Consider the following 26,226-nt stretch of genomic DNA (forward strand, 5'->3'; position numbering starts at 1 on the left):
CACCGGAAGCGAACCCCCTGCTTGGTGAGCTGGGTAATGGGGGACACAAGACCCGAGAAGTTCTTGATGAACTTTCTATAGAAATTGGCAAAGCCAGTAAAACGCTGAACCCCTTTTTTATCGATGGGTACTAGCCACTCCATGATTGCAGAGATTTTCTGGGGGTCCATGGCAACTCCCGTGGTAGAGATAATCAATCCCAAGAAGGCAATGCTGTGCTGTTCAAAGCTACACTTGTCCGCCTTGGCATACAGCCCGTGTTGGCGAAGTCGCTCCAACACTCTCCGGACATGATCTCTATGTACCTCCAGGGATGAGGAGAAAATCAGGATGTCGTTTAAGTATACGACCACAAAGACATCTAAATAGTCTCGGAACACATCATTTACAAAATGCTGGAATGTGGCTGGTGCATTGCATAGCCCGAAGGGCATGACCAGGTACTCGAAGTGCCCAAACCTGGTGCAAAATGCTGTCTTCCATTCATCTCCCTCCCTTATGCGGACTAAATTATACGCACCCCTCAAATCCAACTTGATAAACACTGCTGCTGACCTTAGTCTTTGAAAAAGCTCAGGAACCAAGGGAAGCGGATAGCGATTTTTCACCGTTATTTTGTTTAATTCCCGGTAGTCCACGCAGCTCCTTAGGGATTTGTCTTTTTTTTCTACAAAAAAGATTCCAGCTCCGGCTGGTGACGTAGAGGGGCGAATGAAACCCTTTTGGAGATTTTCATCTATGTACTCTTTTAGTACCCCCAACTCCCGCTCAGATAAGGGGAATATTTGCCCAAAAGGAATCTCAGATCCCGGGAGAAGGTCGATGGGGCAGTCATAGGTTCAATGTGGAGGGAGAGTGTCTGCCCCCCGCTTACTAAACACATCGAGGTAGGTGTGGTAGGCTGGGGGAATGACTTGGGTCAGTTCTGCATCTATGTCCATACATAGCAGGGACTGTGGAACTGCGGGAACCCTGGAATAGCAATGCTCCTGACAGTAGGATGACCGAAACTGAATTGACCGTGTCTTCCAATTAATCTGGGGATCATGTGCTCATAACCAGGGAAGCCCCAGGATAATTGGAAATAGAGGGGATGCAATGGCATCCAGGCGGAGAAATTCCTGATGGTGATCAGCCACCGTAGTGCAGATAGTTGGGGTCTCCCGGTCTACTAACCCTAATTTAATGCGAGACCCATCGGCTAGGAAGATATTTAACCCACATTCCTTTGTCTGTAGGGGGATCTGCTGTCGAGCTGCAAAGTCTAGGTCTATAAAGCAGCTACACGGTCCTTCCAGGAAGCTGGAAGGAGATAGTCATGGCTAAGTAATTTGACTTATTAAGACAGGTGAGAGATACAGCAGAAAAAACAGAGGCACACTTACTCAGTTTGGCAGGGCAGGAGCGTACCACATGACCTGCTCCCCCACAGTACAGAGATTGTTTGCCCGACGTCTCTGGCGTTATTCAACCGTTAATGACGGTCGCGTCAATCCCAATTGCATTGGTTCGGGCATCTCGGTGGCTTCCGGGTTCCGATTCCCAACAGGAGAGGTAGACTGGTCCGGAACGCGAGGTAGTACCCATGTTGGTCTCTGACCCTGGCTGGACCTCTCTAGCTTACGTTCCAGCAATCTGCGGTCGATCTGGACGGCCAGAGTTATGAGGTCTTCTAAGGTATCGGGTATGCCCACTCTGGCTAGTTCGTCTTTAAGTGACTCGGATAAGCCCATGCAGGGCTGCATCATTCCAATGGGTGTCCCCCATCCAACGTCTGAACTCCGAGGCGCACTCTTCCGCTGCTCGGCGACCTTGTCTGAGTGTATGCAGGGCTGTTTCAGCCGATGCTGCCCGCTGCGGGTCGTCATATAACACCGCCATTGCTTTAAAAAACGCTGTTACCGAATCCAGATGTGGATGGCGGGTCTCGAGTAGTCGGTGGGCCCAGCCCTGGGGTTCATCTTGCAGTAGGGATATAATGAACCCCACCTTCACAGATTCTGCAGAAAATGTCCGCGGCTGCAGCTCAAAGTATAGTTGGCATGCATTGCGGAATGCCCTGAATTCTCCTGGATCCCCATTGAACTGTTCCGGCATCGGTACACGGGGTTCCGGTGGAGGCATTGAGACCATTGCTCCGACAAGAGGTTCCGAGGGGTTCCTGGGCGAAGATGGAGTAACCGGTTTCTGAGATGTGGATGCCGGCAAGGCTAGCGTCTGAATACGACCTTCCAGATGTGTGTAACCCTCCTGTAGCATTTTAACCGCTTGGGTGAGCGCCGCCAGATGTTGGCATATATCGTCCAGCGGGGATGGTCCTCTCCCAGGCTCAGTCATGGCCGTATGGTTCTGTCATGAACCACCCGGCGGTATCTCTAGCAACCCACAGAACGGGATTCCCCAGGGTGCGGGGTCTAAGCTCCAGTCTGCTTATTCACCAGGGACCCTGATGGTGGGGATGGACTTGGAGCAGACTGAGACCAGGTCACGACACCTGAGTACACCCGACTGTGGTAGAGGGAACCGCCGGAGGTATGTATCGGAAGAGAGCCTGATGTGAAGAGGCTGGCAGACCTGGGCAGTGGTGAGCGGATCCGTGCAGGATGGATGGATGACAGAGTACGTGTAGCATAGTCAGGCAGGTCGGGTCGGTAACAGCAGAGGCAGAACGGTACAGAGCAGCGGACAGAGAGTAGTCAGGTCACAAGCCAGGTTTCAGCAACAGGAGGTCAGGTAATCAGGAGTAAGCAAAAGAATAGTCAGACGAGCCAGGGATCAGAGCAGGAGACGGTCAGCAGAGCTCAGGATCAAGCAGGGTCGGCAACAAGGTATCTCACGCAGGAACAGACGAGCAGGGAACAGGGAATGAAGACCATACAGCAATGTGAGCATTGCATGAGCTGGTTTAAATAGCCTGCCCGGCGCCAACAGGCGCACCTGGGTCCTAGTGCCTGCCCGGCCATCATTGGTGACAGGCGCACCTGGGTCCTAGTGCCTGCCCGGCCGTCATTGGTGACAGGCGCACCAGGGTCCTTGTGCCCACCTGCCTGTATGTCTTGTCGGGATCCTTGGCAGATTTGTGCGCCGTGGTGATCTCTGGGATTCCTGACAAGGACCCTTGAACCCCTCGTGTATTTTATTGTATTGTTACTGTACTGTCCCATGTATTGTCTCCCATTGTAATGTACAGCGCTGAGCAAACTGTTGGCACTATATAAATACTGTATAATAATAATAATGTCATCAGAACAGGATGCAAGAAGGTCACCAGTGGGATCCCACTTTATTGCGTTCACTTCATTTGTGTGTCCCTGGAATGTGTTTATTGGCCACTATTCAGTGCTCCTACTCCTCGACCTCTCCGTGGCTTTCGACACTGTCGACAACCCCCTCCTCCTCAAAAAACTACACACCCTCGGCCTCAGAGATTCCGCTCTCTCCTGGCTCTCGTCCTACCTATCACAACGCTCCTTCAGCGTTACCTATAACGCTACCACCTCCCCCTCACTCCCCCTCTCTGTTGGGGTCCCTCAAGGCTCTGTCCTCGGGCCCCTTCTCTTCTCCATCTACACCTCCTCCCCTGGCCAACTCATACACTCTCACGGCTTCAACTACCACCTATATGCCGATGACACGCAAATCTATCTCTCGACCCCCCACCTCACCCCCTCGGTCTCTGCCCGAATCACAAACCTGCTGAACGACATATCAGACTGGATGTCGCTCCACTTCCTTAAACTGAACCTCTCCAAAACCGAGCTCCTAGTCTTCCCCCCAGCCCGGACCCCACCCCCCATTGACTTCTCCATCACGTCCAACAATGCCACCATCAGGCCCACCCCGCAGGCCAGAGTACTTGGTGTCATTCTTGACTCCAATCTATCCTTCCAGCCCCAAGTCCAATCACTAACAAACTCATGCAGACTCCACCTCCGCAACATCGCCAAAATCCACACGTTCCTAACCCCAGAAACCACTAAACAGCTCATCCACTCCCTCATCATATCACGACTCGACTACTGCAACTCCCTCCTCACTGGCCTGCCTCGCCGCTGGCTATCCCCGCTTCAGTCTATCCTGAACTCTGCGGCCAGACTCATCCACCTTACCAACCGCTCCGTTTCCGCCACCCCCCTCTGCCAATCCCTCCACTGGCTTCCGATTGCCCAACAGATCAAATTCAAAATCCTGACACTGACGTACAAATCCATCCACCATACTGCCCCGAACTACATCACCGACCTAATATCCAAGTACCGCCCAACACGCACACTCCGCTCCTCACAAGACCTCCTTCTCTCTAGTTCCCTGGTCTCCTCCTCCCATGCCCGCCTACAGGACTTCTCCAGGGCGTCACCCATCCTCTGGAACTCCCTCCCTCGAACTCCCTACCCCAAACCATCAGACTATCACCTACTCTCCTCTCCTTTAGATGCACCCTGAAAACCCACCTCTTCAGGGAAGCCTACCCCACCCCCTGCTATTTGCTGATCTCCTCCACTCTTCCTACCACTCCATCCCCCACAGCTATTTCCTCCTGTACCACTCTCCCCTCCCTCCTAGATTGTAAGCTCCAAGGAGCAGGGCCCTTGAACCCCTCGTGTATTTTATTGTATTGTTACTGTACTGCCCCATGTATTGTTTCCCATTGTAATGTACAGCGCTGAGCAAACTGTTGGCACTATATAAATACTGTGTAATAATAATAATGTCATCAGAACAGGATACAAGAAGGTCACCAGTGGGATCCCACTTTATTGCGGTCACTTCATTTGTGTGTCCCTGGAATGTTTTTATTGGCCTGTCTTGTCCCAATTTGCAGACATGAATGCACATATCTGTACTGCATGATGCAAATGTGTTGTTACTTTGCCAGTCCACATCTAACGCTGGTGCCGTGTGAAAAGGAAACTGTTGTTTTGCCTCCCCTGTGTGTGTCCCAGATTATGGTCGTCTTGTCTACACTGCACTTTAAATAATATTTCCTTTCTTGTCCCATTTCAAGGCAAATATAGGTCCTTTGTGTTGCCCCAAGGTGCTTGCAAGGGTTCCATCTTCTGTCCAGATTCTGGCAAAGCCATTATAGGATCCAGTGTCTAGAAGTGTTCCTTCACTATTCCAATCTAAGGATCCTTGTTACTAGGACCATCTTGTCCCCCCCCCCTCGTATACAGTGTCTAAGGACCAGCTGTGTTGAAGCACTAGTGCTGTTTTCACTGAGATTCCATATCCGTGCCGTCCAATCACCTGACCCTGATGCCAATAGATCACTAACTGGGTTCCCGGCACAAACCAACACTTCTGATTCCTGACCACGTAATACTACTGCTCTGCTAGATGGGATTTCTACATCTCCATCAACTTCCATCCTATCAGTGTGGTTATTTGCCAGTCCCTGTCCTCCATTCTCATCCCCGTTTGCTGCATTTTCCCCATTCTTCGCAGATGGCTGCTGGTTGTTTGCCGTTGCAGCGGCTGCCTGTTGCTGCACAAGCTTGTCTCTGTATGCCTGCTGTCTTGTCTGTACCACATCAGGTATAACTGCATCAATCAGGGAGATTCCATCGTCCTCCCGTCACAAAGTGTGCCATCTTCATCAATGCTCACTTCTGCCTCCACATACTGCAATCCTTTGTGAATGATGGAAATGAAAGCAGCAGGTGGCACCAGGGCACCATTGATATTAGACCGGCTGATATGGCTCTCTATACCAAAAGTGAATGCTGAATGGGAGAATCCCGACTCCTGCAAGTATCGCTACACCACAAAGTATCCTCATCACGGCTTATACTCATCTTTATGCCACCTAAACCAGGACTTCCCAGCAAACTGAGAAAAGACACCTTTGCAGCCTTTGACTTCAGATGTTATGGCAGTCCTTCCATGTGATGGCTGCATTAGTTTTCTTTCTTCAAGCCAATCACATCTTCTCGTCCGAAAGTCACACTCTAAAAGCCGGTATAGTACTGGAGCAAACAACAAGGGAATCTTGGCGCCGTGATGGAGGAACCGCGTGTGCACCCGGATTCGCCTTCCTTGGTTACACGTCCATCACTCCCGGGGCAGCGGCAGCCGGTAAGCCGCTTATGTGGAGGAAGATCGGTAAGAGACGAGGGGGGGAGACAGGAAAGTGCGACCCCCCCTCAGAGTTCCACAACAATAAAAAGTGTTTAGTGTTTAACCCCTCGCCTACAGAGCACTTCTACCCCCTTCTTTACCAGGACAATTTTCAGCTTTCAGCGCTGCCGCAATTTGATTGACAATTGCGCAGTCATGCAACATTGTACCCATATGAAATTTTTATCATTTTTTTCTCACAAATAGAGCTTTCTTTTGGTGGTATTTATCGCCGCTGGGCGCTTTACTTTTTGCGCTATAAACAAAAAAATTGCAAAAAATTAAAAAAAAAAAAAAGTTTCTTTGTTTCTATTATAAAAATTTTTAAACAGGTAATTTTTCTCCTTCACTGATGTGCATTGATGAGGCAGCACTGATGGGCACTAATAGGCGGCACTGATAGGCAGCACTAAAGGGCACTGATAGGCAGCACTAATGAGGTGTCACAGATAGGCGGCACTGATAGGCAGCACTAATGAGGTGTCACGGATAGGCGGCACTGATAGGCAGCACTAATGAGGTGTCACGGATAGGCGGCACTGATAGGCAGCACTAATGAGGTGTCACGGATAGGCGGCACTGATAGGTGACACTGATGATGGGTACTGATAAATGGCACTGATAGGTGGCACTGACTGGCATCACTGTTGGGCACTGACTAGCACAACCGCTGGGCATTGACTGGTGGCACTGACTGGCAGCACTGCTGGGCTGCACTGGTGGGTGGCACAGGTGGGCACGGGTGGGTGGCACTGCTGGGCACAGGTGGGCGGAACTTGTGGGTGGCACTGCTGGGCACCGATCATCAGGGCACTGATCGTCAGTGCCCTGATGATCGGTGCCGATCCCTGCTCTGACAACTGCCAGTTCTCGGCAGTACTTTCCTCACGATCTGACAGCGTGAGGAAAGTGCAGCCGAGAACCGGCAATTGAATTTCCCGGTGATCAGCGTGTCATTGGACACGGCTGATCACGTGGTAAAAGGCCGCTGTGATTGGCCTTTTACCACATCACGTGATCAGCTCTGTCCGTAGGACACAGCGATCATGGAGATAGCTGGGTGGGCGCCCGTGTTCTGGGAGGACGTCATGACGCCCACCCAGAACTGGCCAGCCGCAGTGTAGCCGTCATCTGGCTATCTGCGGTCAGCAAGAAGTTAAAGAATTAAAAAAAAGTTAAGTTTTAAAAAATAAAAAAGGTTTTACTGATAAAAATGTTTTAGTTTTACACAAAACAGTTTTAGTGTTAAAAAATAAATAAAACAAAAAATAGTTTATGTGCTAAAAAATAAAATAAAATGCTTTAGTGTTAAAAAAATAAAAACATTTATTATTGTTAAAAGATAAAAATAAAAAATATTTCATCCCCGCCCCCCTTCTCTGTCCCCGCCCCCCTCTTCCTCGCTCCTCCTCTGTCTATCCTTAACTCCCCACGTAGCTCTGCAGAGTCATCACCCCCACCGATCAAATTCTCTCTGATATGTTACTACCTCTTACTAATATTTGTATTCACTGGACACCATCAGATATGCTGCATTGTTTTCTTGGCTCTTCCCCTCCCCCTCCCCCTCTATATACAGACATTGATACTCTGCATACTGACCCCTGAATCTTGTTGTCAATATAATGTCTAATGCCTCCTGCTAATGTCTCCATCCCGATGTTATAATGACAAGAAAATTGTCTGAACAAGAAAAATAAAAAATATTTTTGTGTTAATAAAAAAAAGTGTTAAAAAAATAAAAAAAAGTGTAGTATTAAAATTATTTTTTTTTTAAGTGTTGGGGTAAAAATAAACAATTTTATTGTTAAAAACTAAATAAAAAATGTTTTTGTGTGAAAAAATAGAAAATGTTTTAATGTTATTTTTTTTTAAACTTGTAGTGTTAAAAAAAATTACTAAAAGTTTTAGTGTTAAAAAAATAAAACGTTATTATGTTAAAAAAATATTTAAAAAAGGTTTAGTGTTAAAAAAAAAGTAAAAAAGAAAGTTTTAGTGTTAAAAGAAATACAAATAAAAACGTTTTAGTGTAAAAAAAAAAAGTTTCGTGTGGCCTGTGTTGTGTACGGATTGGTGCAGGTCAGGACTACAATCCCCTCCCCCCTCCATACGAGGACAGGTGTGTGCTGTGGGTGGGGAGTTGTAGTTCCAGCGCACGCCTGCAGTACCCATGTTCCCACACTAGATGTCTCCCCCGCTCAGCCCCGCTCCGCCGGCTCTCCATCCCCGGCTGTCCTCATTAACCCCTGTGTGTCCGGCGGGCGGGGTGCCGGTGGGGTGTCGGTCCCTCCTCCCCGGTGTGCTCAGTATGGAGGGATGGCGGTAGAAGGCGGGGTGGAGGTGCTGCTCCGGGACGGTTGGTACACAGTTGCGGGGAAGTTGTCGGAGGTCTCCCCGGTGCTGAGCGCGGATCGGTCCGGGGACAACGGGGTGACCAATGGATCGTTCCGGGGCCCCTCCGAGCCCCCCCAGCCCGAGGCCATCGCCAACCAGAAGCGGACGGTGCGGGTGGTGGAGCCGGGCGGGCTGGGGATCCATGAAGGGGGGCCGGGAGAACAAGATGCCCGTCCTCATCTCCAACATCTTCCGCGGGCTGGCCGCCGACCTCACCCACTCCCTCTGTCGGGGGCGCCATCCTCTCCGTCACTGGCACCGACCTCCGGGATGACACACGTGACGAGGGCGGGCAGGGAGGACACCCTGGAGGGTAAGTACCACCTGTGACATGGGATGGGGTGCATGTATGTGTAGGGGACATGGGGGGGTAAGTACCACCTGTGACATGGGATGGGGGGCATGTATGTGTAGGGGACATGGGGGGTAAGTACCACCTGTGACATGGGATGGGGGGGCATGTATGTGTAGGGGACATGGGGGGGGGTAAGTACCACCTGTGACATGGGATGGGGGGCATGTATGTGTAGGGGACATGGGGGGGGGTAAGTACCACCTGTGACATGGGATGGGGGGCATGTATGTGTAGGGGACATGGGGGGGGTAAGTACCACCTGTGACATGGGATGGGGGGCATGTATGTGTAGGGGACATGGGGGGTAAGTACCACCTGTGACATGGGATGGGGGGGCATGTATGTGTAGGGGACATGGGGGGGTAAGTACCACCTGTGACATGGGATGGGGGGCATGTATGTGTAGGGGACATGGGGGGGTAAGTACCACCTGTGACATGGGATGGGGGGCATGTATGTGTAGGGGACATGGGGGGGGGGGGTAAGTACCACCTGTGACATGGGATGGGGGGCATGTATGTGTAGGGGACATGGGGGGTAAGTACCACCTGTGACATGGGATGGGGGGCATGTATGTGTAGGGGACATGGGGGGTAAGTACCACCTGTGACATGGGATGGGGGGCATGTATGTGTAGGGGACATGGGGGGGGGGGTTAAGTACCACCTGTGACATGGGATGGGGGGGCATGTATGTGTAGGGGACGTGGGGGGGTAAGTACCACCTGTAATATGGGATGGGGGGTGCCATGTATGTGTAGGGGACATGGGGGGGGGGTAAGTACCACCTGTAATATGGGATGGGGGGTGCCATGTATGTGTAGGGGACATGGGGGGGGTAAGTACCACCTGTAATATGGGATGGGGGGTGCCATGTATGTGTAGGGGACATGGGGGGGGGGGTAAGTACCACCTGTAATATGGGATGGGGGGTGCCATGTATGTGTAGGGGACATGGGGGGGGGGTAAGTACCACCTGTAATATGGGATGGGGGGTGCCATGTATGTGTAGGGGACATGGGGGGTAAGTACCACCTGTGACATGGGATGGGGGGCATGTATGTGTAGGGGACATGGGGGGTAAGTACCACCTGTGACATGGGATGGGGGGGCATGTATGTGTAGGGGACATGGGGGGGTAAGTACCACCTGTGGCATGGGATGGGGGGGCATGTATGTGTAGGGGACATGTGGAGGTAAGTACCACCTGTGACATGGGATGGGGGGGCATGTATGTGTAGGGGACATGGGGGGGTAAGTACCACCTGTGGCATGGGATGGGGGGGCATGTATGTGTAGGGGACATGTGGGGGTAAGTACCACCTGTGGCATGGGATGGGGGGACATGTATGTGTAGGGGACATGTGGGGGTAAGTACCACCTGTGGCATGGGATGGGGGGACATGTATGTGTAGGGGACATAGGAGGTAAGTACCACCTGTGACATGGGATGGGGGGACATGTATGTGTGGGGGGGGGGGGTAAGTACCACCTGTGACATGGGATGGGGGGGTGCCATGTATGTGTAGGGGACATGTGGGGGTAAGTACCACCTGTGACATGGGATGGGGGGCATGTATGTGTATGGGACATGGGGGGGTAAGTACCACCTGTGGCATGGGATGGGGGGGCATGTATGTGTAGGGGACATGGGGGGTAAGTAACACCTATGGGATGGGGGTGCATGTATATGTAGGGGACATGGGGGGGTAAGTACCACCTGTGACATAGGATGGGGGGTGCCATGTATGTGTCGGGGACATGGGGGGGTTAAGTACCGCCTGTGACACGGGATAGGGGCCATGTATGTGTAGGGGACATGGGGGGTAAGTAACACCTGTGACATGGGATGGGGGGCATGTATGTGTAGGGGACATGGGGGGGTAAGTACCACCTGTGACATGGGATGGGGGGCATGTATGTGTAGGGGACATGGGGGGTAAGTACCACCTGTGACATGGGATGGGGGGCATGTATGTGTAGGGGACATGGGAGGGGGGGTAAGTACCACCTGTGACATGGGATGGGGGGCATGTATGTGTAGGGGACATGGGGGGGGGGGGTTAAGTACCACCTGTGACATGGGATGGGGGGCATGTATGTGTAGGGGACATGGGGGGTAAGTACCACCTGTGACATGGGATGGGGGGGCATGTATGTGTAGGGGACATGGGGGGGTAAGTACCACCTGTGACATGGTATGGGGGGCATGTATGTGTAGGGGACATGGGGGGGTAAGTACCACCTGTGACATGGGATAGGGGGCATGTATGTGTAGGGGACATGGGGGGGTAAGTACCACCTGTGACATGGGATGGGGGGCATGTATGTGTAGGGGACATGGGGGGTAAGTACCACCTGTGACATGGGATGAAGGGGCATGTATGTGTAGGGGACACGAGAGGGTAAGTACCACCTGTGACATGGGATGGGGGTGCCATGTATGTGTAGGGGAATTGGGGGGTACGTACCACCTGTGACATGGGATGGGGGTGCCATGTATGTGTAGGGGACATGGGGGGTACGAACCACCTGTGACATGGGATGGGGGGGGCATGTATGTGTAGGGGACATGGGGGGTAAGTTCCACCTGTGACATGGGATGGGGGGCATGTATGTGTAGGGGACATGGGGGGGTAAATACCACCTGTGACATGGGATGGGGGGGCATGTATGCGTAGGGGTCATGGGGGGGTAAGTACCACCGATGGGATGGGGGGTGCCATGTATGCGTGGAGGACATGGGGGGGTAAGTACCACCTGTGGCATGAGATGGGGGGGCATGTATGTGTAGGGGACATGGGGGGGGGGTAAGTACCACCTTTGACATGGGATGGGGGGGAATGTATGTGTAGGGGACATGGGGGGGTAAGTACCACCTGTGACATGGGATGGGGTGGCATGTATGTGTAGGGGACATATGGGGGGTCAGTACCACCTGTGACATGGGCTGGGGGGAATATATGTGTAGGGGACATGGAAATGGGGGGCATGGGGGTAAGTACCATGTATGATATGGGGGGTGCCATGGTATTGGGGGCTCTGCCATGGCAGAGTCCTATTCTGCTGCCATTGGAGGGGGGAGGGTTGCCATAGCAATGGAAAAGTTTTATGAGGGGGAGTGGCCCCTCAGTCTACTGTGGATACTGTGTACCATGGGGGTGGACCTGGCATGGCAGAATCGTTTTGGGGGTCTTGCATTGGGGAAGTCTTACCCAGACGGTTCTGTAATGGTAAAATCTTATTCTGTATGTCATCCGAGGGGGGGGGGACCTACCATGGTAATAGGAGAGTCGTACTGGGAGGTCCTGCCCTGGGAAAGTCTTCTTCTGGTTCCATTGGGGGGGGGTGCCATGGCACGTCTTATTCTGTATGTCATTGGAGGATGGAAGGACCTACCATGGTGATAGGGGAGTCTTACTGGGAGGGGTCCTGCCCTGGGAAAGTCTACTTTGAGTACAATATGCCATTGGGGGACTCTGGACCTGCCATTGTAATGGGAGTCGTAGTAGGTGGTCCTGCCATGGGAACCATTACAAAGTCATCTTCTGGTACCAATGGGGGGGAGGGGGGACAAGTCTTATTCTGTATGTCATTGGAGGGTGGATGGACCAGTCATGGTAATTGGAGAGTCTTACTGGGGGTCCTGCCATGGAAAAGGCTTGTTCTGTGTACCTTTGGGGGGGCCGGGTACCTACCATGGCAATTGGAGAGTCTTATGTGGGGTCCTGCCATAGCAAAGTCTATTTTGAATACTGCACACCATGGGGGGGGGGGACCTGTCATGGTAAAACGGTCATCACATGTACAAAGGATTTGCAGATGAACGTTTGACAATCTACTAGTGTATAGCCAGCTTTACTGCTCTCCAGCCAACCAGGTTGGATGGGTTGACTGCCTTCTTCCTCATCTCAAACAATGGTTCTTCCCACCACGCTGGCTATGATGTGGCTGCAGGATGCCTGGACCACCATTTCCAAATATATATATAAACAATGCCTTCAGTTATGACTGCGATCTCTTCTACAGGAGGAGGGATGCCCGCCCCCCTCCCCCACCACCAATTCCTTTCCTGGGCTCTCTCATTCCATTGGGGATCCTGGGACCGCTCCAACCGGCAGCACCGACTTCAATACACACAGAGAAAGGAGCTGATGTAGTTCCTCCCTCTCTGTGGGATCACAAAATGGAAGCAACAAGGATTTTGTCACTTTTGGTTCTGGTTCTGTGTTTACTGGGCAGTTGCCGACCAGCTACTGTGCTGACCCATATGTGTCTGATCAGCTGCATTGGAGGCCAGAGGAGAGATCTGGGGTCTGATAGAGCCAGATGTCTCCATAAAGAGGACCTGTCATAGCCCATGCTGTCACAAGGGATGTTGTACATCCCCTGTGATAGCAATAAAGTTGATTTATAAAAAAAAAAAGGGACAGTTAAAAAAAAGTTTAAAATAAATAAATTATTAAAAACACATTTTAAAGTGTACCCCCCCCCCCCCCCCGTGCTCATGTGCAAATGCATACACATACGTAAATCCAGCACACATATGTAAATGGTGATCACACCATACATGTGAGGTATCGCCACGAACGTCAGAACAAGAACAATAATTCCAGCACCAGACCTCCTGCATCACTCTAAACTAGTAACCTGTAGAGGCTTTTAAAGTGTCACCTGTGGAGATTTGTAGGTCCCGTAGTTTGTAGATGTTCCACGAGTGTACTGCACAGTCTATTCCAAATCAAAACAGAAAGAAAAATGTTTCAAATTTGTTATTACTTTACAAAAAGTGAAGAAAAGGGAATATTTGGCTGTTCAATAAAAAACATGACCTCTTCAAGTATCTGGATGTGTTCAATCTGATCCATGATCCCTGGTATGTGATAAATAGGCCCAACACCGTAGTATGAGAAACATCCCCATATCATGATGCTTGCACCACCATGCTTCACGGTCTTCACAGTGTACTGTGGCTTGAATTCAGTGTTTGGGGTCGTCTGACAAACTGTCTGCAGCAGATCCAAAAAGAACAATCTTACTTTCATCAGTCCACAAAATGTTGCCCCATTTCTCTTTTGCCAGTCAATGTGCTCTTTGGTAAATTGTAACCTCTTCAGCACATGTCGTTTTCCCAACAGTGGGACTTTGCGGGGACTTCTTGCAGACAGCTTGGCTTCACATAGGCGTCTTCTAATTGTAACAGTCCTCACAGGGAACGTCACACCTTCTTTCATCACCCCGGAGCTGATCATTGGCTGTGTCTTTGCCATTTTGGCTATTATTCCATCCATTCAAATGGCAGTTTTCTGTTTACTTTCATGTTTTGGTTTCCATTTTACAGCATTTGAGATCATTTTAGCTGAGCAGCCGATCAGTTTCTGCACTTCTTTATATATTTTCTCCTCTCCAATGAACTCTTTAATCAAAGTACGCTGTTTTTCTACACTTTGTCTGGAATGAGCCGTTCCTCAGATTTGTAGAGATATATTATATATAGAGGTATATTCCTTTCAGCAACACTGGCTATATCCATATGAACGTCCAACCTCCAGGAGCCACAATATACCGGGCAGAAAACAAACCTTCCTCACAAATTCACTATTCAGTGTCTCTCCAAAGAAAAGCCAAAGGGATCTGCAATAATGTTCTGCCATAAAAAATGTTCTTTATTAAAACCCGACCGGTACTTACATAATAGGAAGAAACAAGAGCGACAATCATACAAAACGCACTCATATCTACATCTCATTGGTTGTTTGTATTCCCACAGATGGGGGGCCCAGTTTTTATTTCTGGGGCCTGTTTGTTGCCACCTTAGGCAGACTGTAATGGTTATTATATGGGATTTATTTTGTTATTATATACAGTACATGTTGTTCCTTAAAGCAGTTAGGGTGGATCCTGTCATCTCTAGGTGCATGGAGTACACTCACAGTCCTAGAAAGCTGGACTCTAAATACAGATATGAGAAATGTTTTGCCTGTCAGAAGATTTTTATATCTGTTCATCCATTGCTGGGATTTACACAGCTCTGCCAGACAGCACAGCCAAGCAGACAAGACTACTTACAGTTAGGAAATACAGTGATGTCCTCTGTTCATCCCCAACCGTCTGATTGGATGGTGAAACAACAGCAGCAGACTGATTAGGTCATCTCTTTTCTCTCTTCTCCTATCAGTATGTTCTATGTTGGTACATGTGCATGCAGCACACCTGATTGGCTCTCGGTTCTGCCCCTTCTTCTTCCAGTGCTGCTGCATAGTAAGAGGCTGATACCAAATCAATTTCAGGCACTTCCACTAGTGGCATTAAAAAACACACATTTCAAGATTTATTAACCCCTTCCTGTCAGATGTATGTATATACAGTATTTTTCACTCCATAAGACGCACTTTTTCCCCCCCAACAAAGGGGGGTAAATGTCAGTGCGTCTTATGGAGCAAATGTAAAGCATCCAGTCCGTTATTTCTGCCGCCACCATGTCAGAATATCGGGCCGGCCGCTTAGCTCTTCTCTCCTGCAGGACCTTACCTATTCCTCGCTCCAGCGCTGCAGTCTTCCCGCGGCAGCTTCTATGAGAGCCGGGTGCCCACTGCGCATGTGCGAGAAGCGCCGCGCTTTGTGAATTATCCGGTGTCTTCTGGGACACATGACAGGTCCGAGAAGGCTCCGGGCCATTCACAAAGCGCAGCGCTTCTTGCGCATGCGCAGTGGGCACCCGGCTGTCACAGAAGCCGCCGTGGGAAGAAGAAGGAAGGACAACTCCGCGGAAGTGGGAGCGGGTACCTGTCAAATTCAGATACCCGCTCCTCCTCCCTCCCCAAAGGTACACAGTCTCTGGTAATCTCCTTTACTGTCTGCAGTCTCTGGTTATCCCCTGCACTATGTCCACAGTCTCTGGTCTTCTGTACTATGTCCGCAGTCTCTGGTCATTCCCTGTACTGTGTCCGCAGTCTCTGGTCATCTAATGTACTGTGTCCGCAGTCTCTGGTCATCTCCTGCACTGTGTCCGCAGTCTCTGGTCATCTCCTGCACTGTGTTCGCAGTCTCTGGTCATCTCCTGTACTGTGTCCGCAGTCTCTGGTCATCTCCTGCACTGTGTCCGCAGTCTCTGGTCATCTCCTGTACTGTGTCCGCAGTCTCTGGTCATCTCCTGTACTGTGTCCGCAGTCTCTGGTCATCTCCTGTACTGTGTCCGCAGTCTCTGGTCATCTCCTGTACTGTGTCCGCAGTCTCTGGTCATCCCCTGTACTGTGTCCGCAGTCTCTGGTCATCCCCTGTACTGTGTCCGCAGTCTCTGGTCATCCCTGTACTGTGTCCGCAGTCTCTGGTCATCCCTGTACTGTGTCCGCACTCTCTGGTCATCCCCTGTACTGTGTCCGCAGTCTCTGGTCATCCCCTGTACTGTGTCCGCAGTCTCTGGTCATCCCCTGTACTGTGTCCGCAGTCTCTGGTCATCCCCTGTACTGTGTCCGCAGTCTCTGGTCATCCCCTGTACTGTGTCCGCAGTCTCTGGTCATCTCCTGTACTGTGTCCGCAGTCTCTGGTCATCCCTTGTACTGTGTCCGCAGTCTCTGGTCATCCCCTGTACTGTGTCTGCAGTCCATTGGTTCAGAATATTTTTTTTGTTGTTTTTCTCCTCTAAAACCTAGGTATGTTTTATGGAGCGAAAAATACGGTATGTGGCAGCACAGAGATTGGCCGTATTCTGTGCCTCCACGTATACACATACCTGTTTTGTGTTGGCAGCATGCCCCCAGCACTCTGACAGTACCGTCACTGACAATTGGAAGCTGGTAGGATGGGCTTCCAATTATCTAATCATCCAATCACAGTGATCACATGGTGCAGAAGCTGAGCAAGCAGGTAACGATGCTCCGGTGTTGCGATCTCTTAATAGGCTGGGAAGAAGGGGTTAATGAATACAGAGTTGCATTCATTTGTGTCTGTTATATCTGTCTGGAGATTAGTCCAAAGATGTACAGTTTTTATTCAACTGCGTGTGGCAAAATATCCTAAAAATCCAGAGCTATGAACAGGGGATTCTAAGAAGATCCTGGGATTTCCCGCTGTAAACGCATGTGTTCTGTATTGCAGACATCTAGAACTGCATTCACCTGATGCCAAGCATACTGCGGTGCTGCGAGCAAAAGATCCTGCGGCGGCCCAGACCTGGTTCAACGCAATTCACGGGGCGGTGATGGAACTTCATCCCAAGGTGATGGCCGAAGTCCAAACTCAGCTGGGAAAAAACGGAACCTCTGGAAGTCATGAAATTCGGCACATGGGCTGGCTAGCAGAAAAGGTCAGTTTGTTGTGTCTTTGGCTTTATATTGTTTATCTCACGAGCTAAATGACCACAAAAATGTCTCATCTGAAGTCCCTTTAACCCTTTTCCGCCTACTCCGGTGTCCTTGTACAAAGTTCTGAGTGCCTGGGGGGTGGGAAGATTTTCGATCATGTGACTACTGTGTTTGGCTGTCATAGTGGTCACATGATCAGGAGTCGTTCCACCGGCTATGGATTATTAGTGAGGGCCGAGAGCTGTCTGTGACAGCCCAGTGTCTGTGCTGGGAGCTTGCAGTGAGCTTGTTCTCAGCACAGAAACATTGGCTGCCCAACAACGCACATGTGTGGGTGTTAAAGCCTGCCCTTGTGGCTGCAAATATGTGTTATTTGGGTGACAACAGGTTAAAGTGGAACTTAACCCCCAAAGGGTTTAATTTTACTCTAAACCCCCTCCTACCTTGTGTGCTGGGGGGAACTTAAATAACATACCCAGCCATCAACTGCAGCATTGCCCTGCAGTAATCTGCTGAAAGCGGAACCCACAGGGCCTTGTGCCGCCATCATTGGAGCCAGCTTTCTCTTCCAGCTCCTAGCAAGCAGCTCCCGATGACACTCCACTGCGCATGCACAGCGTATTGTACATAGACCCAAAGCCACCTGGGATACATGATGTTGATATCCTAGGGGGCTTCAGGTGGGGTGGGGAGGATGTCATTCTTACCTAAGCGAGGAAGGCAGAAGCATGGGGTGTGTTCTCCTAAAGAAAGAAAGAAAGAAGTACAGGAGTTGGACAAAAGTATGGAAACACTACATGATTTGCAGGTGTGAAAGTGACAACATAGTTTGTGTTGAAAGCGGAAGTGACGTAACATTCTTTTGCTTCCGCTGTGTGATGAGACACCTAGCTAACAGGTGGAAAGCCTCACTTCCGTCATTTACTGCGTGCGCAGCTAGTAATACGGAGCCATGCCAGAGCTTACTGAGCTTCAAAGAGGGCAAATTGTTGGTGCCACTCAGCTGGTGCCTCTGTGACTGAAGTTGCTTATTTATTGGCCGTGTCACGAGGTACAATATCAAAGGTTATGGCGGCATATACAGTTTCTGGGAAAACGATGTCTGGGCAGCCATATCTTGGTATTCTGCAGGTCCCATTGTCCCCTTGAAAGATAGAGTCACTGCCAGTGACTATGTACAAATTTTGGCAGACTATGTGCACCCCATGGTGCAGACATTGTTTCCCGAAGACTGCGCCATTTACCAAGCTGACAATGCTCTGAATTCACACAGCTGGCGTTGTCAAATCACGGTTTGGCGAGGATGCAGACAAAGTCTCACACCTTCCCTGGGCGCCACAGTCGCCGGACCTCCATATCATAGAGCCATTATGGTCAACGAGATTTGGGCTTGTTTTCTGCCTCTGGCATCTCTGCGAGAGCTGGAACGATTTGTGTATGAAGAGTAGTATCAGATTCCATTATCCACCACCCAAGACTTATATTTGTCAATTCCCATGAGAATTCAGACCGTCTTGGATGCTAAAGGCAGTCCAACACTATAGTAGCTAATGATTTAGTTCTTTTACCTAGTGTTTCCATAATTTTGTCCAGCCCCTGTAACTGGGACTGAAGGTTCGTGTTAAAATCTTAGTAGTTTGACGTCATCGTGTTCTTGCTCTATCTGTTTAATGTGCTGATTGTCTGCTTGTTATTTGGGTCCACTTTAAACTATGATCAGTTACTTAGGCGGAGACCTTTCTCTGCCACCTACTGGAATTTGTCATTTCTGTGCAATGTATGCGATTAAAGAGGGGACTCCGTATGCAGCTTTCATTGAATGTTGCCACTTAACAGCAAGCACTGAACACATCAAATATGCCACAGTCTCCTGGGAAGTGTAATTAGTCGGTTTGTTTGAATTTGGGGTTTTACTGTTACCCTTAGGAATCGGGGGAGGCTGAGGATAGGGCCACTGTAGCTGACAAGCCCCCTTTGCCAGTCACACTCTGTGAACAGGGGATTGTGGCAGCTATGCTGTGTCTGAGATCAATGTTAGTGACGCCCACTAATTGGGCATTCGTCGGGGAGGAGCAGAGAAGCTGGAAATTAAGGAACCAAAAAGAGATTTACTTCACACTTCAATACTGTTTCATTGGAGAAGTGAATACAGGCATTTAGACATGCAAGGATGGATCTGTATTTATGTTTTTAATTCCTTCAGGAGTTAATTTTTTAAGGCCCAACACTGGAAACACTTTTTAGTCAGTTATTGTGTACCGAGAATACTATCTCTACAGTCACTGACCTTACATTTTCCAAAATACAATATTTTTCCCTAAAGCGGGCCTTTAACGTCTTAAGGGGCCATGCACGGTGCTTACAAGAAGGTGTCCGTTCCGATATTGGGAGCACGTGTAAAGGTAAAGGTACTCTGGGCTCTGATTTGGGTCACGCCGTGTACATCGTTCTCTGGGGAGGTACAGTAGTGAGTGTAGATGGTGAGACGACTTGTTCAGCTGAGCCAATGCAGATTTAATGAGCATCACACTTGTTAGCGTTGGCGGTTGGATTGGCTGGATGTCCGTAAAGACAGATGCATCCAGTGAATGCTTCCTGTTAATATGGAAGATGGACAGTCTAGGTGTTGATAGACATCGTTTATGTATTTACTTTGTACAGTTATTATTTGCTTTTTATGAACACGTAATTTCCAAAGGTTTTGCCCATTTATAACAGTCCCTGAGCGATTTCTCTGCTCCTTTTTTGTTGAAAATCATCATTGGTTTATTCACTTTTTCATTTATTTTGATATATAACTAATAGTAACTGGATGCATAATTACATATATTTATATTCATTTATATATTTGGATATGCATTAGAAATATTAGTGATTGGATACACATTATTTTTGAAGTGAAGGGCGGCACATTGTGGATTTTTAGAACTACAGAACACCTCCCCCTTTGTCCATCTATACAAGGCTAGGTTCACACCCTCTCTATGCTCTTTCTCTAAAAAGTTATTCACTATATCGTATGGATGTATGTATATTAGAAGCCATAGGAATGACCGTTTCTGGCATTCCCACCCCTTTCTCAAGCTCAATGCACATTTGAAATTGTGAAAGGGCAGGGATTCCCAAAACTCAAGAAGCGGCTGATTAGGCGGTTGCCTAATGCCTCACCCTCACAGGGGCTTTGCGGCAGCCTAATTTGCCTACGGCTAGGTTTACACATGCCTGGTGTGAATTTCCTGGTCATTTTCACTGCCAATTTCCAATGGCAAATTTCCAAATATGGTTCAGATGCAGATTTATGGAGCTGCTGGCCACTGGCGTCTGTCAGGGATCGCGGCTCCTCTCCCGGCGCACGCGCACTGGTGGCAGATCACGCCGGGACACAGGCACTAGGTCCTGGTGGGCCGCGGCTGACAGAACGCCGCGCATGCGCAGTAGGAGCCGCGGGCGCGCCTCGGGCAGCCAATGACAGCCTGGGGGCGCGTCCTGGCCGGCCAATGACAGTGCAGGGCGCACTATTTAAAGATGCCCTGCACTGTCACAGATTGCTGCAAGGTCTATCTGTGATCCTGAGTTCCTGTACCTGTTTAGTGACCTTGATTGCCCCTGACTACGCTTCCTTCTCCTGTGATTTGACCCGGATTGCCCTGACTACGCTGCCTTCTCCTATCCTGACCCCCGGCTTGTCTGACCATCCTGCGGACTGACTTATCCTGCTGACCCTGCGTGTGACCTGACTACTCTTCGTCTGCCGATTCGGTACCTCGCTTACCCCACGGGACCACGGCTCGTGACCATCCTGCTAGGTCCCGCCGTCCTCTTCACATCTGGCTCTCCCGGTACCTGCATACATCCCCGGAGGCTCCCTCTGCCACTGGTGGGCCTGCTCGGAGGTCGTGACCTGGCCCTGGTCTGTTACAAGTCCATCCCCACCATCAGGGGCCCTGGTGAAAGCACAGACCGGGCTTAGACTACACGCTCTGGGTAGGTCTGTCCAGTGGGCAGCCTGAGGCACCACCTGGCGGATCCTAACAGCGTCTTTAACACTTCCTGGTCCACTTCAGGTCCAGACACTTGCACCCCCTTCCAGTCTCGGACAATTTTCACCTTTCAGCACTATCACACTTTGAGTGACAATTACTCAGTCATGCAACACTATACCCATATTACATTTTTATCTTTTTCTTGTGACAGATAGAACTTTCTTTTGGTGGTATTTGATCACCACGGGGTTTTTTATTATTTGCTATATAAACGAAAAAATACTGACAATTTTGAAGAAAAAAAAATTTTTTGCTTAGTTTTTGTTACATAATTTTGCAAAAAGATCATGTTTCTTCATAAATTTAGGCCAAAATGTATTTTGCTACATTTTTGGGATAAAAATAACCCAAAACAGTTTATATTATTTAGTCTGTGTGAAAGCTATAGAGTCTATAAACTATGGGATATATATTTGAAATATATGGCATATGGCGGTGATCAGGGCGCTGGTATGGGGTGTGGCTGTGATCAGGATGCTGGTATGGGGTGTGGCTGTGATCAGGATGCTGGTATGGGGTGTGGCAGTGATCAGGATGCCGGTATGGGGTGTGGCGGTGATCAGGGTGCTGGTATGGGGTGTGGCTGTGATCAGGATGCTGGTATGGGGTGTGGCTGTTTTCAGGATGCTGGTATAGGGTGTGGCTGTGATCAGGATGCTGGTATGGGGTGTGGCGGTGATCAGGATGCTGGTATGGGGTGTGGCTGTGATCAGGGCTCTGGTATGGGGTGTGGCTGTGATCAGGATGCTGGTATGGGGTGTGGCTGTGATCAGGATGCTGGTATGGGGTGTGGCTGTGATCAGGATGCTGGTATGGGGTGTGGCTGTGATCAAGATGCTGGTATTGGGTGTGGCTGTGATCAGGATGCTGGTATGGGGTGTGGCTGTCATCAGGATGCCGGTATAGGGTGTGGCTGTGATCAGGATGCTGGTATTGGGTGTGGCTGTGATCAGGATGCTGGTATGGGGTGTGGCTGTGATCAGGACATTGGTATGGGGTGTGGCGGTGATCAGGACATTGGTTTGGTGTATGGGGGTGATCAGGACATTGGTATGGTGTATGGGGGGTGTTTTGTTTGCACTGGGACAGGTGACAAGGCCTCCTGAATGATGTATTATTGATATTGTGGGGCAGTGATCAGGGACACAGGGGAACTAAACTGGGGCACTGGGGAGGCTGGCAGTGCAGTGTGTGAGGGTACAAGCAGCCTGACATTCAGTGTAAACTCACACACTGCAGGATCGTTCACACTGAGAGCAGAGAGAAGCGATTGGTCACAGCAGTCACATGTGATACACCACGTGATCGCCCTAACACAGCGGTAATGTCATCCACTGTGTCCGGGCGACACACCGATCACCGGGTTTCGTGGTGAGCGCTCTGTGAGCCGCACACGAGCCATCGATGCAGCCTAACGTACAGGAACATTAGCCCGCATCGGCGCTGCTTCCCGTCTGCCGTCTATGTAGAATGGGCGGACGGGAAGAGGGTAAGGAGGGGGCCAGGTAGCTGGCTGCTTGTCCTGGTTTGGTATGGATTTTGAGGGTAACCCCGTGCCAAAAAAAAACCCTTATCTGAGCATGTGGCCGGGCTGGCCAGTAAAGGGGGGAGACCCCCAGATCCTGCCAACCCAACCCCCCCCTCCATCCATGTGAATGACTATGGGGTACATTGGGCATTTTTTTGATATTTGCCACTTCGCTTTATCTGGTAATAGCACGGTCATGCAACGCTGCACACGAATGATGTTTTTCTTTTTTCCCCACAAAAATAGAGCTTTCTTTTGGTGATATATGAACACCACTAGGTATTTATTATATAAATGAAAATTTTGAAACAAAAAAAAACTATATTTTTTACTTTTTGTTATAAAAAATATCCAATAAAAATTAAAAAAAAAAATGTCTTTATAAATTTAGGCCAACATATATTCTGTTACGTTTTAGGTAAAAAAAAAAAAACGCAAATCAGTAAATGTGTATTAATTGGTTTGTGTGAAAGTTGCAGCGTCTACAAACAATGGGATAAATAATAAATACTGGAATTTTCTTTATCTTTTACATTTATTTATGTTTATACTATTAATGGCGATGATGAGTGGGGCTGTGATAGTGCGCCGAGCAATCTGACACTTTGTCACAACTGACACTGACATCTCCAGTGACACTGATACAGTGATCAGTGTTAATACTATACACTGTGACTGTATAAATGACACTGACTGGGAAGGGGTAACATCTAGGGGCAATCAAAGGGTTAGCGGTGTGTACTGTGTGTAGTATGGGCTGCTTTTACTAATCCATGTGGCTGTGTTTACTCTCTGCTTTGCAGGGAGAAAAAAATAGACACAATGCTGCTGTTTGTACAGAGGTCTGTGTTGCTTGTCAACACAGAGCTCTGCTAAGTCATTCGCTCAGCTGTTCAGCAGATCTCAGCCATAAATCATTTGGCTGAACCTGCTGATTGGCTTGGGCTGTAGCGAATGGCAGCACAGATGGGGGTAACGGGCACACATGCCCCCTACCTAGAAATGAAAGATCACATACATGTACGTGATGTGGTGCAGAGGAGACCCCAGGCTGCTGTATATTTGCATGGGCCTGTCGGCAGCTGGTTAATTCATGGAACAGAGTTCTACTACCTAATAGTCTCTTATATGTTGTGGTGAGATGTCTGGAATCGGGATCCCAGATCTTCACATCCAGTGCAGCCATGACTAGAGGGTTCAACTCTTCTAGATGTGGGATTCATTTTATTGGATGGCCCATGCAGCAGAATTAGTGGGAACAGATGATACTATGAGAGACAGAAGAGGCCAGAGGGTGACTAAGCCCCGTAGACTCCACTGGGAACTAAAATATCACTTTTGGGTGGACTGACCCTTTAACTGTACAGGATATGGTGGTGGTACACAAATGAAAGGAGTGCGGGACACACGGAATGATAGAAATGCCAGTCACCACAGACTTGGAATTACACTGTATCTGAGCACCACAAAGAGAAAATGATCATTTATTCATTTGTAATAATCAAAGAAAACTCCCCCATCCATCCATGTTTCCATGCTTTATTTTACTGAGAAATCACTTTGAAAAACTCTTGTCTAGCATTTCTGGCTGTGGCCACCTTGAGTAAGGGCAATGACTGATGTAGCATTTACTCCCTGGAATCCATCTGCCCTTAGCTCAGGCATGATGGTGTGCTTTGCTGATAAAGCCCCTGTTCCACTCCTGAATACTCCTGGGATGTATGACTTTATTTGCCTAGGCTAGAAACCAGGAAGTAACTGAGGAATTGTTAATAAAAAAGAATATGTTTAAAACAAGTAAATGTGACCTACGTTCCTAAATACACTGCTCAAAAAAATTAAAGGAACGCTTTTTAATCAGAGTATAGTGTCAAGTCAGTTAAACTTCTGGGATATTTATCTGGTCAGGTAAGTAGCAGAGGGGGTTGTAAATCAGTTTCAGCTGCTTTGGTATTAATGAAATGAACAACAGTTGCATTAGATGGGCAACAATGAGACAACCCCCAACACAGGAATGGTTTTACAGGTGGAGGCCACTGACATTTTTTTCCCTACTCATCTTTTCTGACTGTTTTTCACTAGTTTTGTATCATATGACGCCCTCCCAGAACTGGACAACCGCGCTCTATCCGTTATTCAGCTATAGCGCGCTTGGCAAGTGGTTAAAAAGATATTCCAGCATCCTCTGGGATACCATGTTTCAGTCCATCTGATGCTGCCACGTTGCACCTCAGACTGTCCAGGAGCTCAGTGGTGACCTGGTCCAGATCTGGGAGGAAATCCTCCAGGACACCATCCGTCGTCTACTTAGAAGCATGCCCTGACGTTGTCAGACATACATACAAGCACGTGGGGGCCATACAAACTACTGAGGACCATTCTGAGTTGCTGCAATACAATTTTAGCAAAATGGACTCGTCTGCTGCATTTTTTTTTCACTTTGGTTTTCGGGGTGTCTTTGAATTCAGTCCTCTGTTGGTTGATGATTTTCATCAAACGATGGGGCGTCCTTATGTTCCTAACACATCACCCCGTCCATGTCAGTATAGAGACCCAACATGAGATTTTCCCCATTGAGATCTGATGTGTTCTCAAAGTGTTCCTTTATTTTTTGAGCCGTGTATTTGCTAAGGATAGCAGCAGAAGGATTGAAAATAGCTCATGTTTATTGAGATTGAAGTGTATTTTATTTATTATTTATTTCAGGTACTTCTATATCGCCGTCAATTTACACAGCACTTTACATATATATTGTACATTCACATCAGTCCCTAACCCTCAAGGGGCGTCCAATCTAAGGTCCCTAACTCACATCCATACATACACTATCTATCTATCTATCTATCTATCTATCTATCTATCTATCTATCTATCTATCTATCTATCTATCTATCTATCTATCTATCTATCTATCCATCCAGTCATATCCAACCCTTGGCGATTGCATGGACCGTCACTCGTAAGCAACTTTTTCCATGAATTCTCTTAGCAGTTATTTTACAGGGTAGGTTGCCAGGTCTTTCTCCAACCCCCACCATGCAGGAGATCCCACATGACCAGGGATGAAACTAGGACAATTTAGACAGGAGCCAATTCACCTACCAGCATGTCTTTGGAGTGTGGGAGGAAACCGGAGTACCCAGAGGAAACCCACACAGGCACAGGGAGAACATGCAAACTCCAGGCAGGTGGTGCCGTGCTTGGGATTCAAACCAACGACCCAAGTACTGCCAGGCGGAAGTTTAGCCACTGTGCTGCCCAAGTTGTGCATTCAAGTTTTTCTGTTGCCTGAAGTTGCCCCTCCTCTGATCAATTTATTGTGTTCCATTGAACAGGCTGCCGACACACGCCAGAATAGACCAAATATCGGACACGCATCGTTTCTTCTGACTAGATGTGCAGTGTGGTGCGCTGCAATGCATGTTTGTCAGATGTGCGTTCGGTTCCTATTGACAATGGATGGCACTGCAACACGCTAATGCATGGA

The 26,226-nt window shown here is 49.0% G+C and overlaps 1 long non-coding RNA gene and 1 pseudogene across 1 annotated transcript in view; both read right to left on the bottom strand.

Annotated features, from left to right (window-relative positions):
* LOC149450295 (uncharacterized) overlaps nt 1-26,226 on the bottom strand; it is a 1,099,640-nt gene that overhangs the window by 726,049 nt on the left and 347,365 nt on the right. The gene's annotated exons all lie outside the window — the stretch shown is intronic.
* Nucleotides 1,711-5,795, bottom strand: LOC149450307 (F-box-like/WD repeat-containing protein TBL1XR1 pseudogene; annotated as a pseudogene).

The sequence above is a fragment of the Staurois parvus genome, unplaced genomic scaffold (assembly GCF_062004578.1).
Source record: "Staurois parvus isolate SC_StPar_1 unplaced genomic scaffold, SC_StPar_1.0 ptg000575l, whole genome shotgun sequence".
NCBI lineage: Eukaryota > Metazoa > Chordata > Amphibia > Anura > Ranidae > Staurois > Staurois parvus.